The following is a 9,836-nucleotide window of genomic DNA, read 5'->3' as shown; positions in this document are numbered from 1 at the left end:
GATATTTGTCTGTTTGTGAGTCAGACCTGGTGGTGCTGGGGTGGGAGGAACAATATACTGCTGGGGATCAAACCCAGGTCTCCTAAGGACAAGGCACATGCTCTGGCAAGTAAACAGGCTTTTTAGATTTTAAATTAGTATTATTATTATTTTTGGCCTTTGAGCTACATCTGGCAATATTAAGTGGTTACTTCTGGCTCTGCACTCAGAGATCGTTCCTGAGGTTCCAGGGACTTTATGGGATACTAGGAATTAAACCTGCATTGGCCATGTGCAAGGCAAGTGCCCTCTCTTTAATTTTATTTATTGATTGATTGATTATGGGCCACACCCAGTGACGCTCAGGGATTACTCCTGGCTATGTGCTCAGAAATTGCTCCTGGCTTGGGGGACCATATGGGATGTGGGGAGATTGAACTATGGTCCGTCCTGGGTCAGCCTTGTGGATTGCAAACGCCTTACTGCTGTGCCATTGCTCTGGCCCCTCCACTATACTTTTTAAAGATGGGGGTTAGGACCCTGAGTAGGTGGCCATGTGGTACAGACTACAGAGCAGCCCAGGAAGCAGTCCTGGAATACGGGCAGAGGAACCACAGAGTGGACATTGTCCAGTAACAACACATGGATCAGGAGGGCCACATTGGAAGTTTATCCCTGCAAGTTCCAGGAGCTTTGCAAAATCGCAAAAGAACAAAAGCTGTGCCTCTACCTCTCAATGACGGTGACTCATGTCCAAGCCACACCACAAATTTAAACCAAACCAATTCTGGACATCTGAGAATGGGCAAAAGTGATCTTAGCAAATAGACAATTCCTAGAAAATATGCATGTATAACTAAAGAAACAAGTTGAAGATTATAAGGAGATGTCTGCATAGCTTATCTCCACCCCACTAGAATTCATGTCATGCAGCTGGACTGGATTTTCTCCTGGGAGAGAGGGGCACCCTGAAACTTCATTTGAATGGCCTAATACTCAGGAGTGGCCCAGCTGAGGCTCCCCTCGCACAGTGTCCTGTCCTGCAGTGGCCCAAACCCTCCCATGCTCTCTGCTGGCAAAGGGATAGACTCTGTAGGAAGCACCCTGGCCATCCTATGGGGCCCTAGTGCCTGGTATAAGAAGGAGTGTAGGAAAAGGTTGGGAAGAAATGAGTTTTAGTCAACAATAAACCTAGACTCCAAAGTGACCTCTAGTGTGTGTGTATGGGGGTGGGGGAGAACAGGGAATGCCATATAAACGGGGGACATATCACAAAAGTATAGTCTTTACTTATTTATTTATTTATTTATTTTTGGTTTTTGGATCACACCCAGCAGTGCCCAGGGGTTACTCCTGGGCTAAGAAATCTGTGCTAAGAAATCACTCCTGGTAGGCATGGGTGACCATATGGGATGCTGGGATTTGAACCGCCATCTGTCCTGGATTGACTGCAATGCAAGACAAATGCCCTACCACTGTACTAACTCTCTGGCCCTCAAAAATATAGTCTTTAAAGCAAAGGTGGCACTTGGTATTGCTTGCCTGTTGACTTGCTGAGTCTGGGAGGTGTGTGACTTCCATGGAGAGAGGGGAAGTGAGAGGAAGACGGAGGGAGGGGAGAGTAAAGGACAGGGCAAAGGAGGAGGAGTGAGGGGGAAGGGAGACGAAGAGGAAGAGGGAAGGGAAGGGAGAGAGAAAGGAGACAAAAAGAGGGTAGGGAGAGGGAGCGAAGGAGAGGAAATAGAAAAGAGGAGAGGAGAGAGCATCCTGACATGGGAGGTCTGTAAAGAGAAGCAAAAAAGTGGGTTGGGGGCATCCTGGGCTTAGGCAGCAGCATCCAGGCAACCCCTCCCACCTTTGGCTTGCATGCACCTGCCCTTTGCCACACCCAGAGCTGCAGAAGTTCTGCCGCTGTCCCTTGGCACCTAGATCTGATTTGCGTGCAGGGGTTCCTGGGTGGGGCCACCTCAATAGACTGTGCCATGCTGGAGTAGCATCCTGGAGCAGTCTGGGCAGAGGGTGAGCCCTGGCTGAGCTCCCTGGCATTGTGTCCTGGGCATGTCCCAGCAGGCCCTGCCTGGGGCAAGCAGTTAGGTGCAGCTCCTGGAAAGGGCATTGGGTATGCCTGCTGCGAGCACCTGGGGAAATGCTCCTCCTTCCAGGAAAGCCAGAGCATTTGTCAGTCTCCTTGCCATGTGTCCTGATCTGACCACCCAGCTGTAGTCAGACCACAAAGCTCATGTTTTTTTGTGTGTTTTTTTTTTTTAAATTGCCACAGAAAGACTGCTTTCCAGCAAACTCCACTGATTGTGCCCATGAAAGCGATTAGGTTTTCAATTTCAGGTTACAAAAGGCTGCCCGGGGAAGGGACCTCTGTTCAAGCAGGCAGCAGGCAGGCAAGTTATTAGTCCAGTTCCTGTTGGACAGAGAGGATGTGAGGGCCAGAAAGGAGGGACAAATGGCAGGCACCAGGAGATAGAACTTGGCAGGATTTTGCTCTCTCTCTCTCTCTCTCTCTCTCTCTCTCTCTCTCTCTCTCTCTCTCTCTCTCTCTCTCTCTCTCACACACACACACACACACACACACACACACACCCTTAATGTGGCACAGAAGTGAGCACAGAGCCAGGCTCCCAGGGCTGCCCTGGCCAGGGACCTGTGCTTGCAAATTTGTGAGCGAATCATGTCGCTGGTGCTGAATCTGGCTGCTCCTCCCGTGGGGCAAAGGGGGGAAAAAAAGCTGAGGTCGGAGCTAGAGGGTAGCAAGCAAGGGCCAGATCTCTGGGACCCCATCTTAGGTTCCCCTAAGCCCTGCCAGGAGTGCTCTCTGAGCGCAAAGCCCTGAGCACTACTAGTGTGACTCAGAAACAAAAGCAGGGAAAGCAATACAAGTGGTCTCCTAGTCCCAGGCAGGCAGGAGCTTGGACTCAGAGCCCTCTCCTATTGGTCAGTGGTGCCCAGGATTCTCTTCTGGTGGGATCTTACTCCCCAGTTTAGCCAATGGCACATCAGCGGTCTTCAGATGGATGGGCCTGGCTAGATGCTCGCAAAGGTCAAGGGTTGACGTTTGTCTGAAATACATTTCAGGACTATCCAGGCCACAGGCAGGGCTCCCTAGGAACAGAGCTGAGGTTGTCGGCCTGGCAGAGAAGCCTGAGGCTGGGGTTGGCATGAAGTGGATTCATCTCTGGTCATGAGAACAGAGCCTGCTATCAAACCCACAGGTGGGTGTTGCTTTCAGTTGTCTCCTCGGCCCTCAGCTGGGGCCATGCCAGCTCAGTGCATACAGGAAACCACAGAAGTGCCAGAGGGTTGAGTAGGAGTAGGGGGCCTACTTGGCATAGATCTGGGGCCAACTGGGGCTCTGGGCAGCTGGGATTGTGCCTTCTCCTCCAAGCCCCCCATCTCTGTATACTGGGCTTGTGTGAGCACTGAGAGGAGCAGGTGTCCTGTGGCAGGACCCTGAGAGCTGAGCAAGACTCAAGGTCAGCCCCAAGGATGTCATGCTTACAGAGTGAAGGAGTGTCAGGACAGGGTACGGGGTAAGTTAAGGTGCATGCCTGGCATGTGGCCACTCCTGGATCAACTAGGGAATTTGCAGTCTCAGTGGGCTATATTCCTGGAAGCTCCCTAAGTCAAGAGCCTTCAATTACTTTGAAGCAGGGTGTCCCAGGGACACCTGAACTTCCTTGAGAAGCATTCTCCTTCCCCCTAAAATAAAGTTAAGAAAATAGAAAGAGGGAAAGAGCAGATGTAAGACAAGACCCACAGAGCTCTGATTAACAGAACATGGGCTTGTGTCATTTTCCTGCTGTTTCTACCTCATGACAACCAGCGATCAGCAAGCGGGTAAGCAAGAACTGGCCCCACTGCCCCTTTATAAAGATAAGATGCTTGTATGTCCTTCACATTGCAGTATCAGCTACCACGGGGCTGTCAATTTGCCCAGCTTTCCCGGCACCCAATGACAGGACAAGTGGGAGAGGAAGGGGCCACATGCCAGGTCCTGCCTTTGATTCTATAGGAAGTTACATCCTGGAATGTTTTAGGAGCATTGCTTCAGAGGTGGTATAAAAGAAAGCAAAGAGGGGCCAGGAGAGATGGCACAGTGGTAAGGTGCTCGCCTTGCAAGCAGCAGATCCAGGACGGACGATGGTTTGAATGTTTGAATCCCAGCATCTCATGTAGTCCTTCGAGCCTGCCAGGAGTAACCCCTGAGCGCCAGCCTCGGGTGTGACCCAAAATAAATAAACAAATAAATAAATTTAAAAAAAAAGAAGAAGAAAGTAAAGAAACGAGGTATGCCTGTCCACCCATATTCCAACTCTGGGAAGGGTTCAACGAAACAGAAGCCACTGCTACTTCCAATGTTGGCAACTGCCTGGCAAAGACAAAAGTTCTCCACTGGCTCCCCTCCCCCACCATCACCCACGGGGTCTCCTGCAACCCTGGCCTTGAATTTGCTAGAGACCAGAAGGCAGGAATGGCTTTGGGGTATCCTGCTCCCCCCAATTCAAGCTCTCTTTCTGAAGATAGGGCCTCTGAAAATGACTCTCTTTCATCTCTTTCTCCAGAACATTCTCAATATGAGAGAGCAGCTAGGACAAAAACAAATTCTCAGGGGCCAGACAGCTAGTAGAGTGGGGAGGGCACTGGCTTTGCATTTGGCCAACCCAGGTTTGATCCTTAGCTTTCCAAAGGTCCCTGATTCCTGAGTGAAGAATCAAGAGTTTGCCCTGAGCACTGCCAGAAGTGGCCCCAAAACAAAAAGCCCCCAAATAGTGTTTTTTGTTTGTTTTTGGTTTTGGGGTCATATCTGGCAGTGCTCAGGGGTTACTCCTGGCTCTATGCTCAGAAATCACTCCTGGCAGGCTTGGGGGGGACTACATGGGATGCCGGGATTTGAACCACTGTCCTTCTGCATGCAAGACAAACGCCCTATCTCCATGCTATCCCTCCAGCCTCCAAATAGTGTTTTTGATGAAGAGATGGAGATGGGATCTGAGTGTCAACAGCCATTGCCCATCCCCTCCCTGCCATCCCTGCCCCTGCAAGGATTCAGTCCCTGCCACTGTGTCGTGTGGTCCCTGAAAAATAAAATTTCAAGAGAGCACAAAGTATCTGGAAGATGGGAGTGAACTTTTGCCTGGAAAAATCCCCCCAGAGGTATATCCCAGCTCTCCTACAGCCAAGTGAACCCACCCAGGGGGTGTCCTGCAGTGTTCCACAGCACAGGCTGCAGTATAACCTCCATGACCTCTCTGGGCCTTCTCTCGGGAGACTCTCCGGGTACCCCAGTGTATGGGTTCAAGGTTGAAGGAGGTGGATGTGAGGAGAAGATGGGGCATTTCTGTGTGGGCCATTCCGTCCATTCGCTGGACACATCCCTGATGTGTGGCACAGTCCCAGAATCTAGGAAGCGGGGGCGTGAGAGGAAGGAAGGCAGGCCTCCCTGACTCTATTCTGACCCTCAGCTCCAAGTGGGGATGCCAGTGGGAGATGTCTGAAGGGGTGGGAGAGGGGGGAGATTTCCAGGCCTGCACATGCAAACACACGACAGGTGATCCTATTTTTAGCGACCAAAGCAGCATGTGTGCCTGCTTTCCCCCAGTCCCCAACCCTAGCCCCACCATGGGGAGCAAACTCTCAGATAAACATCCGTTCACACCAGCCGAATAATTCCTTAAATAAAACAGCCACATCTCGGCATTCCCTGTGCTGGAAATACATGCTCCTCGGATTTTTTAATATCACGCAGGCTGCATAATTTTAACCCAAGCATGCAGCTCTTGACTGTCTTATTCTGTGAGTCACTGTTTGGGGTGTCAGGTTGGAGAACAGAGCTGCAGGCTTCTATCGGTGTGTATGTGGGTCTGTGGTTCAGTATTGGTGGGCTCTGTGAGGTATCAGGGTGCTCAGGGGCAGAGACAGGGGTCCCTCTGTGGCCTTGCAGTGATGGGGTGGGGTTCCCGGTCTATTCTATGGCCAGTAGCCAGAGCTCTCCCTCCAGACATGCTCTCCACTGCCCACAACTCATACTTGCTGACGGCCCTATCCTATAGCTGCCACCTCTGGGGATGAAAGTCACTTCCTGTCATGGCCACGGGTCCTCCCACACGGTCTGATTCCTGAAGCTGTCTTGCTTGCCCATCCCAGGCTGGTCAGTGCTCTCCACAGCCCTGGTCCCACCATGGCCTGCTACTATGCAAATATGAGCTTCAGCTAACCTGCCCCCCCCCCATCTCCTTAGTGTCTCCACTCGGGTCTCAGCTCCTTGAGATGCTACCCAGATTCTGGGTATCCTGAAGAGACAAAGGTCACCTCCTGTCTCCCTGCTCCACGAACAATAGCTTTCCCTGCCCCCCTCTGTTTTGCTTGGTTGTGTCTTTTAGGAACAGCACAGGTAGGGGTCCCACTCATTCTTCCTGTTGGAAGAATCACAGGAAGCGGCCCTGCCCTGTGCCTCCTCCATCTTCAGGGCAGCTGGGCATGGGGCAGAAGCTCAATAGTTGCCCAGCCACACTACAAGGGTGATTTGTCCCATTGGCCTTCATCCCAGAGCCCCGTGTGCACAGAGCTGAGAAAAAAGCAGGGGGTCCTGAGCACATCTCTGGAAGCAACATGAAAAGGGGCCCCCCACCCCTAACTGTGTCAGGGAGGCCTGGGCCCACTTACATGCATCATCCTGTGTGCTGTGTGATCTGGGCTGGTCTCTGGACCTTTCTAGGCTGATGACTCTGGGACGGATTGCGAGCGGGCCTCTGTGTGGTGAGAGGGAGGCTGCAGTGACCTTCTCACCAGCCAGGAAGTGGGTGGTCACCATGTCTGCGGTGCTGGTAGATGTGTTTCTGGGCCCCCCACCCCATGCCTTTGTGAGCAGTCTTGCAAACCACATTCATGCTGCCGTACTTTTCAGAGTCACATTAGCTGGAGGAGGAATGAGGGTAGGGAAGGCATGTCTCTGGGGACGTGATTTACTGTGGAGACTGTGTTTGCAAGAGGACATTCTTGTGCAGAGTCCAGTTACAGGAGGGGCGGGAGGAGGCGGGGGGGGGGGAGGTGGAGGGGGGGTGGAAGGGTCAGCAGGGGGGCGCTCAGGGGACCCTCGCCCATCCCTGCCACTCGCCCACAGCCAGTGTGCTCCCACTTCACCCACCGCTCCCCAGCAGTGCCGCCCTTTCCCCCATGAAGCGCGTCTCTCTACAAGAGCTCAGAGAAAAATAGCTTTTGGAGCATCACGGGGTTGAATGGAGGGGAAGACGGGAGCGTGTTGTGTGGGTGTGTGTAGTGGTAGTGTGGGATTTTGTGGCACACTTGTGAAGCATGAACTCCCCGACCTGAAAGATGCTGCTAGGACCCGTGTGTTTGGGGGGTGGGTGCTGAATTTGGGGAGGGGGAGACCCGCACAACCGAGAAAACAAGTGAGGTTTGTTTTTCCACAGCCTGGGCGAGATCGTGAGTCAGCAGTGGATGCAAGGGGGGAGGCTCCAGCTGGAGATGCTCAAAGCGGCCCTGGGTTGTGTGAAGGTGGGGGTGGCCTGGCAGCTGGGAGGCCCTCTCAGTATTCATCCCATGCCCCCAGCATGTCCCCCACCCCGCAGACGGGCATCCCTGTGGCCCTCACAGCAGACCTGACAGCGACTGGCCTGTCCATGAGGAAGGACCCCAAAACCCAGAGACGTTTTAGACACTGGCTCCAGGAAGAGCAGGAAGTCGGTGGTGGAGCCGCCTCTGGGAAGGGGCACATTGTACAGGAGTCCCCTGAATAGTTTTGAGAAAGAACCCTCAAAATTGCCCTACTTGAGGCCTAACTGCTCAGCTTTTAGAAAGTCAGGCTAAAAGAGGACAGGGATTGGTGCATGGGTACCTTGCAGGCTGACCCTTGTTTGATCTCCAGCACCATGGGGTCCCCCTAGCCTCAGGCAGCTCTGGAGATCCCCGAAGATTGCTCTAGATATGTCATGGCCATTGTTTTTTAGCCTGTGAAAAACTAGATGTTACTTGTCAACCCAGTGTGTCTGTGGAGAAAATTCTAGCGGTGCAATATGATGTGGCCATAAATGCTGACAGGCTTCCTGGGCTTGAAAACGCACCCACTCCCACGCCCTGCCTTCACAGAGCTAAGAACTGAACAGTCTGTGAGGCCTCTGATTTCTAGTCCTAGCTTAACTACTTAAGATCTCTTGATCTTGTGACCTGGGCGAATTTCTGGGTCTCTTAGTTTTGGAAAGGGATGGATGGAGTTCCAAGAGCTTTCAGAGGAAGGGCAAGAAGGCCCAGCCAGGCCTGAGAAATAGTCCAGGGGTTAAGGCACCTGCTCGGGGTTTATTCCTAGCTTTGTGCTCAGGAATCATTCTGGGGAGTGGGGAATGGACCCTATGGGGTACTGGAGACTAAACCCAGGTCAGCTATGTGCAGAAGTGCCATCTTGCTGTTCTTGCACTCTGACCTTCAGCCCTGCACATCTGAAAGAAGAGCCTGGCCTCTTGGCACTGGAGAATCTATATATGCCTTATCTCCTGAACTTTATCCACCCCCCCCCAATCTCTGTTCCTCAGGAGTTCTACCCAGGATCTAGCACAGGGGTCTCAAACTCGAGGCCCATGGGCTATTTGCGGCCCTCCATGCATTTTGTGGCCTGAGGCCTGCCTTCAAATATCATAGTATTCACGATTATTTGCTTACCGAATAATCGCAATAAAATTGCATTAGTAAGAAAAAAATCTCATTAGACATTTGCATACCCTGAGTAGTTCCGTTCAGGGTATGCAAATGTTTAATGCGATTTTTTGTGATTTTTTTCTTTCTAATGCGATTTTTTATTGCGAATATTCGGTAAGCGAAATCCCTTATGTGACCCTGCCTCGCCCCGACTTTGCCTCCTGCGGCCCCCAGGTAAATTGAGTTTGAGACCACTGATCTAGCATAACAGTCTCTATCTGGGTTCTGACTCCTTATAAGATACCTGTTGAACAAGCGCGTAAATAAGTGACTGGACAAGCCAGCAAAGGCCATTTGATCACCAAGAGTCCCCCCCACTCCACTTCTCCCCACGAGGACTTGTGGGTCGGGGGCTGTCTCTCTCCCTGTCCATACCCTAGAGGAGAAATCTGGGCTTCCGAATCTGAGACTCAGCTCTGTCCTGTCTGCAGTGAGAGCCAAACCTTTATTTGAATTCAGGGGACCTACTCGCCTCTCCTGGGGGACACAGGGAACTGGAAGGCCCCCTTTCCTAGCACCATGGTCACACCTGGATTTTGTTCCCAGCAGATGAGTCTGGACACTCTGGGAGCATGATCCCATTCCTACCTGAAGCCTCACCCCACCCTTTCTCCCTAGGTAACTTGACCTCACCTGCAAGACCCCGCCCATTCCTGGGAGGGGTCTTGGAAAAGGTAGATAAGGTATGGACCAGAGGGGATTAGGGCTTTTGGCTGGCTCTGGTGCTTCTGGTCTTGGGCCAGCAAGGAGATGAAAGGGAAGATGGCTGAAAGGAGTTAAGATGCAGGGCTAGCTAAGAATGGCTGAATGCTTGAAAGGTTATGAGATAGGCCACACATGTGGTGCATAGGGATGAATAAAGCTGATGCTTCCTGATGCCTGTCTCTGGATAAGTGATTCCGCCGTTCACCTAAACCTGGGACTCGCCGGCTGGATGGGGGTTGCGGAGCCACGTGGCCTGGGATGGCAGAGAAAGATCTCACCATCCATCCAGCCCCAGCGTTAATTATTTAAAGCTACACCTACCATGCTGTCCAGAGTTTTGGTGAGGGTAGCTGTTGGCTAATCTGCTGGAATATGGGAGGACTTGGAAGCATGCAGGGACAGAAAGCAGATACAGTAAGTGAAGCACTGAA

Source organism: Suncus etruscus, chromosome 6 (assembly GCF_024139225.1).
Source record: "Suncus etruscus isolate mSunEtr1 chromosome 6, mSunEtr1.pri.cur, whole genome shotgun sequence".
Classification (NCBI taxonomy): domain Eukaryota; kingdom Metazoa; phylum Chordata; class Mammalia; order Eulipotyphla; family Soricidae; genus Suncus; species Suncus etruscus.
The sequence above is the reverse complement of the archived record's forward strand: the minus strand, read 5'-3'. Positions refer to the sequence as shown.